Below are 21469 nucleotides of genomic sequence, written 5' to 3' on the forward strand. Positions count from 1 at the left end.
GAGATACATAGGGATATGTGTATGTGTGAGGGGAGAGGAGACATGGGGCATTATGAGCTCTTTGACCTTTCATTAAATACAGAAATGTCTATTAGTGGTAATTCCTAGGTCACATGTCTATTTTACACCATGATAAAAACTGAGCTTACCCACAGTGTTTTATACATATGAATGTAGGTATCTGAATGTTTTATACCTATGAATGATCTTTCCTTAATGCTTACAAAATATTTAAATCATGAATTAACTAATACAAATATTTTAAAGAACTGAAACATAGGGAAGCAATCATGTATCAATAATCCTACCAATCTCTCTATAATAGTAATTTTGACCAAAAAAAAGGACTGTAAAATTAAACTAGGTGATGTAAGGGTAGGGATAAGAGGAGGAAAATTAGAGAGAACAATAAAAGGGGTGACATTGATCAAGACACTTTGGACTCATAACTTAACGTAGAATTGAACCACTTGTAACAACTGCTTAATTAAAAAAATTAAAAGACATAGTTCATCACTCCTAAAGTAAATATCTACTCTATCGAATGTTTCATTTTCTCTTTTTGCTAGTACCTTGATTCACACAATTAGTTGTAGTATTCATGTCTAGCAAAAAAAAAAAAAGGAAAGGAGAAGGAATGACTATAAATAATGCATGGAGTGACATTGATTAACATACTTTGTACTCATAAATTTTTGTTAAAATCAAACCTCTTTGCATAACTACTTAAAGATAATAATAAAAATAAAACACTGCATCAAAAACATCTCATGCAATGTATATTGTAAACTTCAGACCCTGTTTTGTCTTTATATAATCAAGCAAATAAAACAATTGTACAATATGCTGACTCAACTGAACTGGGATGAATATAAAACAAATAAAAAAAGCAAAGCAAACATATAAATAGATATTCAGCCAATACATCCATTCAATAGATATCAATAAACAATACAACATTCTCAAAGAGTTAGCCAAGACATTACTATGTGAAAGCACCAATATCCAGCTTCACAGTGATGAGAAATGAAGCCTTTCAGAGGGACACACATGCATGCTAAATCTTTGGAATTTGAAGAGGTTTTGCCAGCTTTACAAATGGACTGAGGAAAAGGAATGAAGTCAGAAGACCAGATAAGAACTCCTCTTATTCTAGAAGCATTAATGTTTCACATCCTGACAAGTATTTCCTTTCCTACTGAGGAAAGAGGCTCAGAACAAAATGAAATAACATTTAATCTAATATGTACCATAAGCATCTTAGTCAAGAAGACAGTAACATTTTATTTCCAACAAGAAACGCTTCCAGGTTTGCTCGCTAGAAGCAAAATATTGGAGCTGAATTGTGGTTTTGGTTCTGTCTTCTGACACATTTCATTAGTATGCTAAGAATTATGCTGTCATCCGTTTTAGGTAGGCATTTAATTAGATTTGTCTTTAAAAAAAACCATAAGTGACAGGAAGACAGCTGCTTACTTACCTTGGAAATGACATTCTATGTTTCCCCAGTAAGCTCAACTACTGCAGCTGTCTGATAATTTTCACTCTTTTAAAGAAATGATTTGTAAGAACCAGACAAGTGATCAGCCTTGAGCCCACACAGACTTTAACAGGATTTGGGAATGGCTGGGCAAAGGAACAGAGGGAAAACTATATCAGTGCTGAAAAAAGGTCATGTGCTTGTGATTTCTGCTGCTCAGTTTGGACTTCTTCATCGTGGCATGAATATATCTCTTTCACAACAAGAAAGAAAGTGAACTAAATTTTGAAATACTTATGGATAAAGATATAGCTTTAGCCTATCTATGTAGCTACTGAAACATAGTATGCAATGTCTGTGACATTGTATTCATTCAAGTATGCTTTTCCTTTTGATTCTGCAAATTATTCAAGACATCCTGGGATTTTTATTTATCTGTGGTCACATTTATACAGCCTTTTATTTCAGTGGAAATGCACTGTTATACTAAGAGATATATTTCTAAAGGAATAGGGAATAACAGATAGATAAAGGAATAGTTAAAAATTCTAGCAGTAAATGACAACTTTATTTTTTTCTATGTCTTTTTATTACTTCCAGGATTAAGACTAGGAGTTTTATTCAAAATGTTTAGGGCACACATATAATGATATAATTGTCATAGCTTAGGGTAAAATCATTGAGTAATACAAGGAGCTAGTGTCAATGCATGAGGTATCTTAGTAGAATGGGGATGGATGTAAATAAATAAACAACCAAAGTAAACAAAACAGATAATCGGCTATGGAATAATTGCTTGGAAGCATGTTATTTTTGGAAACAATGATTTAGAAGAAATCAATGATGAGTTCACATAGAAAAGGTTGTAATATTCTGAGAACCTATAGCAGAAGTAACCTTTTGGCTGGATCAAAAACAAAACAGCAACAAAACCTGCAAAAATCTGTGCTCAAGTAGAGTTCAAAAGTAAAAGCTAAAAACAAGAAAATTCTTTACAGCCTAGAGGTAGTAACATGGCCCCAAAGAACTATCAAAAAGCCTAAGAAACAGCAACATCTGTGACTACTCTCTCCCATCGATTGGGTGACGGTGATTGCTTATGCTGGACCCAAGCCAGAAGGATTCCTTGGTTGCTGAATTGCCTGGCATCTTTCTGCATATTCTGAAGAGGAGCTACTAACCATCCCCAGGGACGTTTTAAAACTTGATGTTTTAAACACATCCTTTTTTGCAGTCAGCTGTGTTTCCTCTTAACTTCTTCTCTGAATTCCAAAGAGTTTAAAAACAGCTGCTTAAACGGCAGACACAGGACGCAACCTCAGTAAGTTCACCACATGGATGGGGCAGAGAAGTGCACAAAGTAATAACCTAAAATGAAGCCAGAGCCAGTTGGTCAATCTTGCTTACTTCCTTGTTTTCTCTTCAAAGTGAAATCATCAGTACTTCCTCAGGAATTGCTCACATACCTCCTTTAGGCCCAGAGAATGGATGCAAGGAGCATCATTTTCCTCCCCGGAATAAAGATTAGGGACGCTTCCCTCTATTTCCAACTTCTTGCTTTCTTTCAGCCCATTGGTTTTTTGGTAATTGGTCCAAATATCAATCATACCTAAAGTTTGTCTGCAATATTAACACCTCCTTGAAGCTAATCACTTGATCTCCAATCATGTAGCTTCCTTATGAATGCTCTAATATCACTGACAGGCAGTCTTAAAGATTCTGAAGTGCAGGTCGAGTAACTATATTCACATATTACTCTTAATCAATTATCTCCAGCCACGTGCACTGAAATACTTCACTGGTAAAATACTAAGAATCAGAATACCAATAGACTACTTCGAATAGTTAAATATCAATATTACCAAAATGTGCTAAATATGAGTAGTGTAATGCCTCATACTAGAACATTCCAGGTAAAATTAAAATTAGAATTCAGAGAATGTTCTTCTTAAATAAACTTATAAAGAAATCAAACCCTGAAATGAATGACATCTATAGAAGTTATGCAAAACTTTCCATTGCTTTTTAAAAATGTAACTATGTGGGGTTGGGAAGGTGGCTCAGTGGTAGAGTGCTTGTCTTGCATGCATGAGGCCCTGGGTTCGATTCCTCAGCACCACATAAGAAAAAAGAAAAAAGCCGGAAATGGTACTGTGGCTCAAGTGGTAAGAGCTAGCCTTGAGCTGAAGAGCTGAGGGACAGCGCCCAGGCCCAGAGTTCAGACCCCACGACCAGACACCCCCCCCCAAAATGTAACTATGCTTTGACAAAGTCAGATAAAATGCATTCTGATTTCTAGATGTTACTAAGATTTCTTCCCAACTGCTACCAGGGCTGTGATTCTCTAGAACAATAGGGCCAGCCCTAGAAATTGAATAATTGCAATATCAGTTCTCTTAAATAAAGAGAACATTGGATAGCCCAAATCCTCAAGCTTATATTTCAGTATTTAAACTAATATTTTAGGATATTCCCAATATTTCTTAGTAAAAAAATACTATGTTTGAATTTTAGTAGTTTAAATTCAGAGAAAAAGACCCAAACACCAAACAGATGGAGAACCAACACACACACACACACACACACACGAAGTTGGCTCTAGAGATAAAGCTTAACTTGAAATCTTATGGGTTTTTATTATCTTCCTTCCATGTTAAACAAACAAAATAAACTGAACTGCTAAAGCTAGTAAGCTGGCCAGAGGGGAAATGAAAACTCAACTCAAGTGTGCAAAGACTTGGCACTGTTGAAGGAGAAAGTGCAAAAGTGCAGATCTGTGCTCTGCATGCATTCTTCTACCAGTCTTACCAACTGGATCAGTGAATCATATTGAAGAGATGTTGTTTTCATATTACCTTTGTCTTTGTTTTTGTTGGTCATGGAGCTTGAACTCTGGGCTTGGGTGCTGTCCCTCAGCTCTTCAACTCAAGGCTAGCACTCTACGACTTGAGCTACAACACCACTTCTGTTTTTCTGGTTATTAATTGGAAATAGGAGTCTCACAGACTTTCCTGACCGGGTTGGTTTTGAACCGCGATCCTCAGATGTCAGGCTCCTGAATAGCTAGGATTACAGTCATGAGCCACAGGCACCCGGCTTACCTTTGCCTTCTATATTGTAAATTCTAGCATTCAAAGACTGGAACAGTGCTTTCCCAATTATAACAGCTGGAGGAAAGTTACTCATGAAAAGAAAATACATTTGTGATAAAAGTGTTAAACATGGTTAAAAGTATATAACTTCCTTAAGGGCGAATCCTAGTATGCCATTCAAAAGAAACTCGTAACTTCTGGGACTGACCTGTACAGGTGCCCTCTATGAACCTTTATGGTTATTGTGAAGCAAAAGCTCTCACTTCTTGACTGGCTTTGTCTAATCACTCCTCCCAGCTAAAACAAAGGTGTTCTGTGCAACAGGTACAGTATCCCAACCTTGGACATCAGTACCGGATCAACATGGGACTACCAAATTAATTATGGAGTCAGAATCCTGTCTGCAATTGCACTGTCTTTCCCATAGGAAATACCCAGTAAAATCAGCCAAAAAAATACCAGCTAATATCATGTTTGCTACATGGAGACAATTTGTCCCAGAAATAAAATCGCAGGACTTTGTGAAGGTATATTTATTTACTTTATAGAACTATACTTAAAATTAGAAGCAGAAGTTTGAGTTATATTATTCAGTAAATTCTCATTTTGTTTGCCTAAATGTAACTCCATTTCTAACTTGCAAAACAACTCAGAACTAATGCGACATTTGTACTATCAAGATTCAGGCCAGATACATGTAAGGTTTTTATCATGGCAAATCTGAAAAACACACAATGAATGGAATGAAATGAATCTTAATAAATAAATACAATGGACTGCTATGTGTTTGAAAGTCTGAAGTTATACTGTCAAAAGAAATAAATATTAGTACAAAATTATTATATGTGAATTGTTTTGTGTACATTAAAAGAGCAAATATAATCATATGAGAAAATGTTAAAATAAAACTATAAATTGTAGAATTTCAAATGATATTTCATCAGCTTCCTGTGGATTGGAGTACAAGTGGATAAAAAATACTTCTTAGATTTTTGACTATGTTTCTTGTAATTTTTTACTGCATGACTATGTTAAAAACGAGAAACATTTCCTTCTGATGGGCTTATAAGCCATGCTTTAAAAAATGTAACTTTAATAGAGAGAGTTATATATTGAAGAAAATGTTTATGGGGCAGAAAAGGGCAGAGAGCTACCTGTGATAACATGTCTCATCTCAGGAACAAGGTAGCTTCTTACAGAAAATAATCCATGTTTGTTTTCTTTTCTCCTAAATGATAAAATAGAATCAATTCTTCCTAAATTTATTTGACAGAACAAGCAATATGGTATGATGAGAGCTGTTGACAAATCTTCCCTGAAAACCTAATAGCATTCATGTGATCTGTGGAATGGTTCCATGTCACACAGGAAATTAAAAGCAACCAGAATTTCAATTTTTGAAAAATATCAAAGATTTTTCCCTTTCATAATTATCTTCTGGTGAATGAGTTTCTTAGACTTTTGGATAAATTGCAGGTTCATCCAAGGTTGAACTTCAATACGTTTTCAATTTCTTTCAAAGGAAGCACCAATACGCAGCTTAAGTAGCTTTTTATAGTCACATGAGATATGGGGCACATAACTTCAATGGTAAATCTCAAATTTTACTATATTGCTACATCTGTAGTTAATGAATTATGTATATGAAAAATTTAAAAATTTCTACATAATGCATGAATTTTATATCTACTCTTTTATTTATGAATATGCAAGCTTGCTTGCAATTTTGTATCACTGCTAGTGAAAATAAAAAGTGATTACCAGATGAGTGTAAAATATAACAAAGCAATATTTTAGAAGATTAAAAAAATGTCTAGTGCATTAGTGATATTCTTTATTTCTGTAAAGATTTTAGATAAGGTTCACTTTTTCTTCAAGAACGATAGCCAATCTCTAATTTATTAACAATGTTCACATAATTATTTATTTTTACTATGTATTTATGAGCATAAAATATAGTAAGTAAATACATTTGAATTGTAGCATAACTAGGCTCATCCTAATTTGTTCAGGCATATAACCATTGTAAAGATGCAGAATTTACAGCTGGGTGCCAGTGGCTCACAACTGTAATCCTAGCTACTCAGGAGGCTGAGCTCTGAGGATCCACGGTTCAAAGCACCAGTTCTGGCAGCAAAGTCAGGAGATTCTTATATCCAATTAAGCACCAAAAAAAAAACAAAACAAACAAACAAAAACTCCCCACACACATTTGAAATCATCCCACCACTGACTGTATTTTAATTATAAAATAAAAACTTATTTAACTCATTAGTTTGAATCTTCTCATGCAATCTATTATGCTGAAATATGCCTCAATAATTCATTATTATTTTCAAAAGAAACTCCAACTTGTATAACTAACTTTTGCAAATGGATACTTCAATGCACTTCCTTAATTTTAAAATATAAAGCCTTAGAAGTGATACTTTCTTAGACAGCTTTGCCATGCTGAAAGAGCTGGAAGCTTTCAGGTATCTAAAACTGGACATGACCTCCCCCAAGAATATATTCAGATGCCCAGGGAATTTCAGGTTAAACTACTATCTTTTAAAGGAGCTTTTGGAATGTAGCACTGCCACAGAGATCATCAAGCTGCAAAGTGTGGGGGAAAATACTGAAATGAATAGTCTTTTTTTCTAATCACTCGCTTAACAATATCAAAAGTTGTCAATTAACTTCTTGAATTCATGTTAAAAAGTATTTATTAGTTTTAACACCAATATATTAAAAACTCTTAAAAGAAGAGAAAATGTAAGTGTAATGTAGCATTGAGTTTTTTCTTTTTTTTTAATTGTGAAAATACCTTACAGAGGAGTTACAATTACATGAGCAAGGTAATGAGTACATTTCTTTCTTTTTTTCCATCTTTCTTTTTTTATTGTGAAAATATTGTACAGAAGAGTTACAATTACATGGGCCAGATAATGAGTGCATTTCTTAGCAAACATTGTTGCCTCCTCCTTTGTTTCCCCTTCCTATCCCTTCCCATATGCCCTGCACATCTCCCCTCTCCCCTGAAAGCAGGGGTTAAATTGTGGGGGAGGGACATACAAAGCAACAAAGAAATCATCTTTTAAATATGTTAGAAACAATTGCATGAAAGAAAAAACATTTGAATACTTATCTTGGGGTTCATTTTCCCTAACATCAACTTATCTGACCTATTCTGCTTGTCTCAGACTTTCTTCTTAATATTTCAAGTATGTCCTCATTTCTTTTTTTTTTTTGTCAGTTGTAGGGCCTGAACTCTGGGCCTGGGTGCTATCCTTCAGCTCTTCAGCTCAAGGCTAGCTCACTACCACTAGAGCCATAGAGCCACTTCTGGCTTTTTCTGCTTATGTGATGCTGAGAAATCAAACCCAGGGCCTCATGCATGCAAGGCAAGCACTCTACCACTGAGCCACCTTCCCAGTCCCATGTCCTCATTTCTTAGTCTATGGGGCCATTTACTTTTTCAACTAATGTAAAAATGGTAACTAATATTTTGTCATAATAAATATATTTTTAATTCAATAGATAAACAGAAAAGATAATTTGGTAGTTTACTCACAATGTACAGTGTCAGAATTATCCACTGTACACAAAACAGACCATAAAAATTCTTTAAAACTTGGAAATTAGTATTTTTCTTATCTTCCTAATTTTTTTTCTTCTTCTTTCTTTTGTATTTTCAGGCAATAAAAGGCATGAATCCAAATTGGATCAAAAATCTATTAGATTTCTTCAGAGATATGCAAATTTTATCACAATCTGACCAGAGTGAAAATTTAACCAATAATTTTCAAATATATATTTTGACCAAAATATTAATGATCATCAAATGATGATTAGCTCTAAGAATATTGTATGATGCATTATAATCACATTATTGTCCTAGTAACATATATTCTGACCACCTAGCTGAATCATATTTCTGAAGAGACCATTATATATAATTTTCTGACAAAGATATATTGCTTAGGTTTTTATCATAAAGTTTGTGGTTTTGAATATACTTAAAACATGCTCAAGTTATGTTTCTCAAATATTTATGGAAAATGTATCAAAAATTAAATGACAAGCAACAGAACATAAAGGAATACAATACTCATTTGACAAAGAGAACTATTTTGACAACCAGAAATAAATTGATTGAAATGTCTAACATGTCATTTAATGCCAAATCTTTGTACCACACGAGGGGACATCAGTACTTCTAGGTTTCTTTATCAGAAGATGTGAAATAATTTGTTTTTGAGATTTAAGGTAATTACAATTTGTCAGATGCAAGTGGTACAATCCTACTATGGCTAAAAATTCATGCATAACTAAGCAACACAATGCTTTACCCTTTCTTAAGCTTGTAAGAAAATCCATAAATGGCAATCACTTTACACAGTTTATTTTGGATATGGTGTTTATTAAAGGTCCTTATAAATGTCTACAAGCTACCCTGAAGGATTAGTTCCAACTCTGTAAAATACATGTATGACACCAAGCTAATAAAAGAAGTTCTTAAATCTACCCAGCTGTAACTCATTAACTTATTTGTGGATTCTCATCCAGTTGAAGTCATAGAACTAATGCGCATAACTGGAGTTGACCTGATGTTGGGTATAGTACACCATGAGGGGAATGGATGGCGGTAGTCAAAATAAACAGATACAGTTTGACAGGAGAAATAATTTTGTAACTTTGCATATACCTCCAACATAGTGAACATATTTAATGTAGATGTGCACTTAAAGTTCAAATTTTCTCATCATGTGTGGCAATGGATAATGTTTGGTTGTTATTTTTTAATTAGATGATTGTTGAAGCTTTTCTATGTATTATTTTGGCTTGAGAGAGCAGGATGATGCACCCTAAAGATACTTGTTAAAGTTGGGGCTGATCAGAACCAAATATCTTGTGTTATTTCCATGCAGGAACACCAATGAACATAAACAAACACTAATGTACTACTTGTAGAGAACTATATTTCAGTGTATTTGCCAAAAGGTAGTAAATGTGCTAATAAATCAGCTGGGATAGTCTTATACAATTCTCTTAAACATTTGCAGGCTGTTTTATCTTGTACATTTGATGGTCCTCTTCCTTTCCTTCTTCTTTTTTATTTTATTTTACTTTTTTGTCGTCATGGGACTTGAACTCTGGGCCTGGGCACTGTCCCTGAGCTTTTCAGCTCAAGGCAAGCTCCCTATCACTTGGGCAACAGCTCCACTTCCAGTTTTCTGGTAGTTAATTGGAGATAAGAGTCTCATGGCCTTTCCTACCCATGATAGCTTTCAACGGAGATCCTCAGATCTCAGAGTTGCTAGTATTACATGCGTGAACCACCAGCGCCATTCCTCTTCTTTTATTTTTAAACTTCAATATTAAGATAAACATTCATTCTTGCATTATTTTGATGGAGTAAAGCATAATAACCTAGTACATATATACAATAAAAAATAACAAATCAGGGCTGGAAAGTTGGCTCAGTGGTAGAGTGCTTGCCTTGCATGCCTGAGGCCCTGGGTTCGATTCCTCAGCACCACATACAAAAAAAGCTGGAAGTGGCGCTGTAGCTCAAGTGGTAGAGCGCTAGCCTTGAGCTGAAGAGCTGAGGGACAGCACCCAGGCCCAGAGTTCAGGCCCCACGACCAGACCCCCCCAAAAAAAATAAATAAAAATAACAAATCAGAGCAATTAAAATTTCCATCTCTATGAATGCTGAATAGTTTGGGCTTCTCTAGTTATTGTGAAATATATCACACATTGTTTTAAGGTGTATATTTCTATTTAACATAAAAAATTCCAACATAGTTTCTGTGCATAGCTTTTTATTTGGTGCAGTGGTTATTTGTACGTTTTTTATTGTAAAAATGCTGTACAGAGGGGTTCCAGTTACATGAGCAAGGTAACGGTACATTTCCTATTGAGCACTGTTGCCTCCTCCTTTGTTTTCCTCCTACCATCCCTTCCCTCCCACCTCCACAACTCCCCATGCATCGCTTTTCTGACCTTATTTCCTATGAATTTTAGTCTTATGTTTTCTGGGCAGATAGTTTTTAGAATTATTATGTACATTATAAGTAAAAGAGCAAATATGCAAAGATAAATTTTCTTTATCTAATTCTAAATGAAGTAGGAAGAGCCTAAGGATACAAATAAAAAAAAAAACATGGCAAATGAGAAGAGCCAAATTAGAAGAAAGTATCTATAACCTTAAATGCAAATAAAATTTAATTTGCGCTAATTGTACATCTTTGAGCTTATAGGACTTGAAATGTCATGTTTGTTGTCTCATTGAAAGGGGATATTTAGCTTTAAAAACACATAGAGCAATTGACACTGGAGAACATTTGGTTTTATTTTTCTTCCTAATTATACTTTTATAGGATTCAAACCACTTAATTATATTCCTTTGGTAATGACTTATAAGAACTAATTGAGGCCAGACATGCTAAAATTGACATTCATTTTTATTATATATATATATATATATATGCTGTTTTTCTGTAGTAGGACATGGGTTCTTCATATCCTTTGAGGACAAGCTTTTACAAAGCTAGCAGAGTGGAAAGAGCTTGGATCTCATGTTAGGCCATTGCTGGTGAATTCAGATAATCCCATAGAACATTATTAAGCTCTACTTATTCATTATAGACTTACAGTGAAATGAATTATAAGCTTAATGTGTAAAACAAATATCTGAGAAAATTCCTAGTTCCCCAAATTATATATTAATGATAAATCTCCACCCTTGTACATTGGCCATGATGACAGTCTTTGTTTACCATTGTCATTTCTTACTTATCTGATGCAATTAACATGATGTAATTGAAAGTTGTCTATTATGGGTTTGGGGTATGTTAAAGGAGACAGCTTCATTAAAACTGGATTATGAAAAGAGCAAGAGTATTAACATAAGTCTGATTCAATAAAATAAATGTCTGTTACTGTGCCATTGCAAATAAATTAGAAATTCTCTGAAGCTCCTTTCTAATGTAAGTTGAAAAAACGTGTTTTCATCACTTCAGCAACTGTCTACTATATATGTCAGTCTCAGCTAACCACTTCAGCTCTAATGCCCAATCAGGGAATTGGATTTACCCCTGGGCTGAATTCTCAGTGACCCATTGCTATCCTGGAGCATTCATTTGGCTTGGGAAGTAACCGTTTAGTGAATTAGTGAAGATCTAATGGAGACCCACCTTGTACTTTTTAAGTCTCTAAAAGTGCCAATAAGCTCATGTTTTTCTTCCAACAGACAATTTTGGCTTTCATTTATTCTCTTAAACACAGCAAGCATACATTTTAGAGTCTTTCCTTTCCTCATTAAAATCACAATTACTCCATAAGCCAAAACACAATTGTCAGAATTTTTCCAACTACCAAATGCATCCATTTTAATTACACTTTTAATGACCAGGGAAATGGCCTAGTTTGTAGATCCATTGGAAAGGCTGTAAGGTAAAAACTCAGGCCCTATTGAATTGTCTGGACTCCATACAACCCAATTCTGACAGAGGTTCAGGATGATGCTTCAGGCTACCAAACAGCAATGTGAACCACAATCAGTCTAACTGTCCTTTAAGGGTTTGTCCAATCTTTTGGGACATTATCTGAGTAAATGTCTGGGGGTCTCTGGGGTAAGGCCAGGAAATCTTCCCATATCCTAAGGCCTTTTTCCCTGTCCTCTTCTTTAATCAATGTGTTCTATGCTGAGCACTGAACTAGTGATGGCACTCACTGTGGAGGTTTCAGATGTTGATTATGTTCTCTTACTTGTTTTTGATTGTTAGGTTAAACATTATCCCTTTTTAATTCCTACTGTCTTGACTCTAGCCTTTGTTTAGTCAGCTTCAGAGTGCTTTGTTCATGACTGCCAGCTGTTTCTCCCTGGTGCCTTATGCTTATCTTCCTGCCAGTTGAAAGGCATTTAATGGTTCCTATGTTCCTATTGTCCCGTGTCTCTATTTGTTCTCACGTGGTTAGAAAACTAGAGAACAAATCCTGCAACAGAAGCTATGGCAGCCCACTATGGCCACAATGGGCACTGGTTCCTTCTGTTATGGTTTGGACATGGTTTAAGTGTATCTGCCAGGATAGCCTGTGTAATCCTATGGCCCGTTTTGGTGATAGGTGTTGTGGAACATTTAAGAGGGAAGGTCTAGTGGTAGGTAGATAGCAAACCGAGGATGCTTCCCTTGGAAATACTAATGTAGTGTAATTCTGTTGTTACCCTGGTTAGTTCTTGCAGGGATATTACTATAAAGCAGCAAGCCTAATCACTTTCCAATCTGTTTTTTTTTTTCATGCAATCTCACTGGGATGCCATCTATCATCTAAGACTTTTCTTTTCCCTAAACAGCTCATTCTGAGTTTTAAGAAATACATCACCACTTTTTTTTCATAGTTCATCTAGTGTCAGGTATGGCGTTTCTGTTTTAAAGATGTACTAAGACACCTTACTTTGAAAACATTCACATCACTACTTCACCAGTGTTATTCGAAATTGCACAAAACTCAAAACAGCCAAGGTAGTCTGCAACTGGAAAAATGCATAACTCGACTATGGTAATTCTTCACAGTGAAGTACTAGGTATTAATCAAAAAGATATTTACTACTGATAAATACAATTACATAGGTGATGCTCAGGTAAAAGAAGACAGTTTTAAAAGCCTATAAATCATATGGTGTCACTTAACACAAGACATCTAAAAGCATTAAAAACACAGAATATTCTGTTGCTAAGGTTAAAGGAAGAAATTTTGGGGACATTTTGCCTACAAAGGAATGATATCATATTTTAGCATCTTGATTGTACGTGGACATCATATGACCCTGTATTTATAAAAATGTATGCTGTACACAGAAGTGAATAATGCTATGTGGTAGATTAACTGTATACATTCTTTATGTGTAAGTAGATATTACATTTGTAATGAATTAAGAATATCCAGGCCATCCACATACTTTGGAAAGAAATAAACTCCCTTAATTGAATAGAAGCTCATGTTCATAACACTGATTACTGAACCTGTTCAAATAAATAGAATGTGGAGCTATTAATAATATCAGCTTAGAGAGTGTCAACACTTAAATTTCTTTTGTATTCAGCATTTTTTTTAAATTGGGAGGAATATCATCAGTGAATATAGCAAACTACTCCAGCTGCTTTGTAATGATCCTCTGTTAATTACTTCTACTATTTTCTCCATGGCATTCTTCCCTAACATCTGAAAGATCACCAATAGTTTTTGAACTGGAGACATTAAAAAGGAGAATTATCTTTATAGCCCAGCTTTTATTCCTTTATGTTCATGCTTTCTTCTTGGAAATCTCTTAATACCTAGCCAATCTTCTACTTCTAATTAACCAATTATCACTACTTGTTTGTAAGGCGACTTCACGTTCTGTTAATGCTGCTCAGTGCCTTTACAGACTCTCCTTGTTCTAATTTTTTTAAAGCTTTGGTGTTTTAACCAATTATAAACTTTCAAATAATCATCTCGAATCACAGCAGCTCCATCCAGAGTCTGCCTACCATCTCTTAACGGTTTATAGGATCTAAAGTGGGAAATAAAAATAATTTTTAAAAAGTGATGATATGGGAACATAATGAATGATAAATATTTAATAAAGTTGTATATTTCTGTTAGACACTTAAGAAAAAAACAAGCCTTGTATAAATGTCTGTTTCCAGAAGGAAATTAGTATTAAAAAGATACATAATTTCACTTTATTATTCTATTAACGTTTTTGTGGAGAAGAACCTCTTTCCTAACAATGCTTCCAGTAATAGCCATTGTAAACCAAAAACATACTGCATATGATATTCTGTCCAGTGAAGAAACTATGAAGTGACTATAGGACATCTCTCTCTCTCTCTCTCCTGAGCATGAGGCCAGAATGGTGAAGGAAAATGAATCTAGCCAGTTGCTTTCTAAGAAACCAGACTAAGGGTCATATCTGATTCCAGTCAGGAAAGTCTGACTCCATGACAAGAATCAGAACTACTGGTCACCCTTAGTACTTTATATAGAATAAAACAATGGAGGAAAAGATGAATCCCATCTTAATTTAATAGGGTTTATAGCTATCTATTTACTAACAACAATTAATCCCAGCAATGGGAGCACAGCCTAACTCTCTGCTACTTCTTAAATATCAGATATTCTCTTGAATGCTGCATATTTCGTATACTCTTTAATCCTTAACACAAGCCTATAATTAACAGATGGGATCATTAGGAACCTGAAATAGGAAACTATTTTCTTAAATATCCATTGGTAGAAATGCTGTAAGAATTCTAGGGTTCTAACTATTTTGGCTATTTGGCTTAGACTGAATTCATCTTATAGATGTGAGCTGGTTTGAAGATTATTAAACTGACAAGACATAATTTCTCACATCTTCTCAACTAAACAGTGAGTCATTTCTACCAATGGAGCTTGAAAAACAAATATCTGCATTTTCTTTTCTTTTTTTTTTGATAAATAATCATCTTGCTTTCGGCATCTAAAACTTATTACAGAAATATACCTTGTGCCAAACAGATGAATGATATTTTGTTTTATCCCAATGCCTTTGGGATATGATAGGCATTTTGATTATTATTTTTATTGTTTATTTCTAGAATTTTCTGCTTGTTTGAGGTTACCACCCTTGTTATTAGCGACACTCCACAATATGAATTGTGCATTCAAATTTCTGTGCTTTCCCTTTGCATACAAATATTATACTGATTTTGAATGATGATATATTTTCATTGGAAGAACTCAAGTATAAACATTTTACACTCTTTTAGGATGGTTATCTAAGTATTATATAGTGAACAATTAAATTATTGGTGTGAGAGAGAATATATTCTAAATATTAGTGTAAGACATTTGACAATACTTATGTTAGATTCTAAGGCACAAAACATGATTGTTAAACTTTATTGAGTTAGGCAAACATAGTTTTGCTTAGATTTATAGACAAATTATTATTTTTAAATTTTATTTTATTGTAAAGATGTTGTACAGGGGTGTTACAGTTCTATGAGTAAGTATATTGTAACAATTGGACAGGTTATTTTTAAGAATAGGAGCACTATTAAATTTCAGATTTATCATTAAGGTAAATTTCTATATATTTCAATTGTCACAATATATCCATTAGCTTTAAAATTTGGGTGTAAAAATTGCTCTTTTCCTATCAATGCTCCAAAATTCACACAGAATTTGACTGAGTGCAGAAAGCTAAAAATAATATCTTATATGGTTGAAGGAAACCTATGTTCAGTATGTACATACAAAAGTATAAAGGGCAATTTATTTTGTAGAGTGGATGAAATCAATTACTTTGATAACAAAGGAAGAATGCTCAATTAGAGTTAAAAAAGTTAAAGAAAATTCTTATAAGCACTTCTTTCTAACAAAGACTAACAAATTTATCTGTACAAAATCCTTTTAAGTATTTCAGCATAGAGTCAGAAATGGTAGTTCATGCCTGTAATCCCATCAACACCAGAAGTGGAAACTGGAGAATTGTAAATTCAAGCCCAGCCCATTCAGGGCAAAATAGAATGAAATCTTGTATCAAAAATAAAAAGAAAAACCTACCAGAATAGTTTGAGTAGTAAAATGCTTCCCTATAATCTAACTCTGATTTTTTAAAAAATAGAAATAAGCTACTCTCTTACATAATAAAGTCAAAGGTAATCAAGAAAGACACATCACTTTTACCCATATTCCCTTCTATTTTCCTCTCTTTATCATAATGGTCATCTGATGCTATCAACTATATTAAGTCAGCTTTAGAAACTTCAAGGTAATTTCTTTTTTTATTGTGAAAATACTATACAGAGGGGTTACAATTACATGGGCAAGATAATGAGTACATTTGTTATCAAGCATTGTAGCTTCCTCCTTTGTTTCCCCTTCCTATCCTCCCCGCCCTTCCCCACCTAATCCTCCTCCTCCCCCCCACCAAAGTTGTAAAGTTCATTTTCGACATAAAGACTTGTTTATCTCATTGTTGCAATGGGTCCACCTGTATCCCTATTCAAAAGATTTGATTTTTCCCTTCCCCTCCACAAATTATACCAACATCAAATACAGTATGACATTGCTCCATTTGTCAGGAAATGGAATGGCTTGGAAAAAATTATATTAAGTGAAGTAAGCCAGGCCCAAAGAAACATAGGTCCCATGGTTTCCCTTATTTGCAATATCTAGTATATGTCTGAGTCAAGCAGAAAAGGTCAGATAAGTTAATGTTAGGGAAATGAACCCCAAGATAAGTATTTAAATGTTTTTTTCTTTCATGCGATTGTTTCTAACACATTTAAAAGATTATGTCTTTGTTGCTTTGTATGTCAGTCCCCCAGGGCATAACCCCTGTTTTCAAGGTAATTTCTTAAACACGAATATATTAACATGCACTTCTTTTGCCCTTCCTGTACTTTCTGTAAAAAAGAACAGATATCAATTTAATCTCCACTTGGAAAGTTTCCTTTATCTTAGGCATAGTGAATATTTTCTCCCTCTTGTGATTCTTTTCCCTAATGGGCTCACTGAGGTAATTAAGTTAAAACTGAACTAAGCAATAGTTTCATTTTTCTAGCACTGCTACTATCATTTCCTAATTTGGGGAACTTTTGTAACAAACTCCAAACAGAATTACAAAGGCAGAGAAGGCCACCATTTCTCAGGCTTTCTTTCCTTTTAAACAGTTCCCTCTTTGGGGCTCCTCCATTGGCAGCCACCTGAAGCCTAAAACTTGAACCTAGGAGCAGAAAAGTTCATTTCAATGGGAGTGAACTTACAAATCAGAATGTCAGTGAAAGATGTAGACACATAGTGTAACAAAATACCTATACCCCCAAAGGACGTGCAGTTTGTCTGTCCAAAAAGGGAAAGAAAGAGGAAATAAGAATGAAAATTCGATTATTCACCTCCATAGTCATTGAAACTAGTGATAGTGTGTGGACACATTTACAAGAATATTTAATAAATGTGATTTAATTGGTCCAAGGACATTTGCTGTAGCAGTGCTTTTGGAAGTAGACATGTGGTAATTGGCATTTCACAGAGGCATAGACTGAAGCCAGAAGTATTCAAATTACCAGCTAAAGATCATGTTGAAATGTAGACTGAGAGGCAGGATTAATTAAGACCCAAGTCTCCTGATGGAAAGTACAGTGCTTTTTTGGTAGAACATTCTTTCAATTCTTCTGGGGAAACAAAAAACAAACAAAAATAAAAATATATGCGTTTCATAGAAGTAAATAAAATTCTCCGTTAGCATCTGTTTTACATTGAACCTATTGTCAGTCCATTTGAAGAACGTTTTTTGTTATTAGCAGTTTATAACTGGTCAGTGACCAAGTGCATACATGAGCTCTTAATGCCAAGATGCTACACAGGGGTTATCATGGTTACATCTCCCTCCGAATGGAGTCCTGGGGACTAAACATGTTCCAGGTCAATAAAGTGAACATTAGCTGGAGATCACACTTCCTTGAGTTCACTTCATATCCTCCTCCACATAACAAATGCCTGCTGCCCCTACTCATAACCAAAGTACATTTCTTTTCAACTTCTGTTTCATCCTGTCCTTCTACACACTTCAAATAGCTACTGTTCCCAACAAGAAAATCGGTGCCAAGATCGATCATAACGATCAATAGGCCCATCTTCTTTGTTTAAAGCCTAAAAAATTCCCTGCAATATGTTGCCACCATCCTCGGGTTCTGCAGCTCCTTGTCTTTAACTCCGACGCCACAATCTTGATGTCTGTCTACAGGAATCTGAACACTGTGGCTTCTCTACCACACACACCATTATAAAGGCTTTCCCATTTCCTCACGTATTCTCTCATTTCCAGAATCCTTTCCCATAGTGAAGAATGAAAACTTCCATCCTAGCAACAGCCAGAAAAGAGAATGGTAGGGAGGTTAGTGGTAAAACTCCATACCACGAGACATCTTTGACCCTGCCTGGGCATTTTGCTAAAAATTGTATCAACTCTCACATAGAAGGAGCCATCTTTGCTCTGCACAAATAATCTAATCTTGTAAGTGTTAGAATGAGATTATTCAGCAGGGAGGGGGGAGTGCAAAGGTTTGTCTTTCTTGGCCCTGAGAACCAGTGAGGCTAAATGCTGAAGGAAAATGAGATGGGCTGTTACTAGTAGTCCATCCCATGCTACATGTCTGTCTCTGTTCTCTACAACTATACTTGTAAAACCAATCATATATTCATCTTTCAATGATAATTTATTTGTATCTCTGTGAAGTTAGTAACATCATTTTCTTCAGTCTTTAATTATTTTCTACCATATATTACTTGTACACTTAAAAATATTTACTCATTGTCATTCACTTATTTAAAATAACATTAAATGAATTATCAAGTAACAATAAGATCGCTCTAACCTTTATTCAATATGGTTACTTATTTATCTTAACTGGAACTGCTAGACTCTATCATTTTTTAAAATGAGAGAAGTTTGATAGAATACTGGCCCTGCTTTAAAATCACATTAAATAAGAACCTAAGAGAATTAATGGATTTTTGGCAGTCGAGTTGGAACAAGTGACTGTTTTCTGACTGTAACAAAAGTGGCAGGCCTGTGCATGAGCCCATGTGTATTGACTGACTTTGAAATAAAATCGATAAGCCACAACCATAGGTCAAAATGGCTGTGATAATCATTGCACGAAAGCTAGTCAATTGACTTTCAATGTTGGAGATGATTTTAATGCATGTATTTTTAGGTTTTATGCTCCTGTTTAATGTCGTCTAGATGATTTTTTTAAAAAATGTTAGTTCTCTTTACATATATAAACAGTGACTGTAGGTAGGCAACAGAAATGGGTATTACTGTGTATATAAAATTATTCATGAAGTCTATATGCCAACATTATTTGATGACAGTAACTCTGACTGTTTTAAAAATAGGGCACACATCATAAACCAGGGCTGCAAGAACACTATGCAACTTCCATGTATATGGTTGGTTGAGCACTATTGAATCACTTAAAACAAAAACAAAACAGAAAAAACACATGATTCTTACTAGTAACAAAGCTAGATTAAAAATCAACGAAAGGCTTTAAAAGTCGTTCATATACAGAATGTATGGAAGGAATATTGAAATTGTTGGTATCAGGTTAACAAATGTGCTATTGGGTTGAATTACTTTACTCTTTGAATTGTTTACTTTTATTTATTTATTTATTGTTTATACTTTTTATTTCTTTTTATTATTATCATTGCAAATTTTAAAGTATTAAATATTTTTAACAATCTTAAAAGATCATTTCAAGAGTCAATAATATGAAAAATATTGATTATGTAATATTTGAAGTCTTTCTGCCCATGTTTGTTATTCTTTGTTGTTATGTCAACCATTTCCATCTACTTTTTAGTTGTTTATTGAAAAGATACTACATGGCAGGCATTATCTAAGATTGTGAAATGCAACTATGAACAAAATAGAAAATCTTCATGTATGTAATAACAAAAATAAGAATAATAAAAACAATGGTAATGTAACTTAAAAATAATTTTTTAAATCTTACCCAGTGCAGAAAAATAAGAATGAATGAACTTCTAAAGAAATGTTTACAAACAAGACCAAACTAAAGCTACCAGCACAACTATGTTTATTGCAGCATTATTTACCATAGCTAAGATATGGAACCAACCCAGATGCCCCTCAGTAGATGAATGGATCAAGAAAATGTGGTATATATACACAATGGAATTCTATGCCTCAATGAGAAAGAACGACATTGCCCCATTTGTTAGGAAATGGAAAGACTTGGAAAAAATTATATTAAGTGAAGTAAGCCAAGCCCAAAGAAACATAGGTCCCATGATTTCCCTTATTTGCAATATCTAGTATATGTATGAATCAAGCAGAAAAGGCCAGATAAGGTGATGTTAGGAAAATAAACCCTAAGATATGTATTTTAAATGCTTTTTTTCTTTCATACATTTGTTTCTAACACAATTATAAGATTATATCTTTGTTGCTTTTTATGTCCCTCCCCCATAGTATAACCCTGCTTTCACTGTATTTGAGGTTGGTATAATTTGTGGAGGGGAAGGGGAAAAACAAGTCGTTTAAATAAGGATACAGGTGGACCTGTTGCAACAATAAGAAGTACAAGTTGTCATATCAAAAACTAACTTTACAACTTGGGGGGGGAGGATTGGGTGAGGGGAAGGGAGGATGGGAAGGGATGGGAAGGGGAAACAAAGGAGGAAGCTACAATAGAAATGTACTCACTATCTTGCCATGTAATTGTAACCCCTCTGTACAGTATTTTCACAATAAAAGAAAAAAGAAAAAAAAAGAAATTGAGTACATCTATAAACAAGATTTTCACATATTATCTCTTTAAAGAAGTTGGGCAAACGTCGTTAGTTGCAACCTAAGTCATTCTAAATATCTAAAGGTATTTAGTCTTCTATTCATCCCTGACTATGACACCATAATATCGAAAGAAACGGAAAAGGATAAGCAAGACAATCAAACAAACCTTCTGAATTTTGGAGTTTCTTAAACATAGAGTCATGAACTACTGTGCAGATGTCTTGTAAATTCTCATAAACTCAATAATTAAGCTGAGAGTTATAAAGTCATAAATTTACTCTTAAGTGTGTTATTATTTTTTGCAATATAAATATTTTCACAGCTACCAAAACACCATGTAATTTAAGGCATAAATGATGAAGAGGAGCCAGCATTAACAGGCCAATTGTTATAAATGTAGAAAGAGGCAACTTCCACATAGAAAAGAGTTCATCTCAAGGTCTTATGGCTGGAATGGAAGATGTCTAGTGCTTGAAAGTGCAAGTGAAGATAGAGGAAAATGAGATCAGGTCGCCTTAAGGAATGTGGGCTTTGTGAGTATGAAGTGCCAAG

This window comes from Dipodomys ordii, unplaced genomic scaffold, assembly GCF_000151885.1.
Source record: "Dipodomys ordii isolate 6190 unplaced genomic scaffold, Dord_2.0 Scaffold48, whole genome shotgun sequence".
Lineage (NCBI taxonomy): Eukaryota > Metazoa > Chordata > Mammalia > Rodentia > Heteromyidae > Dipodomys > Dipodomys ordii.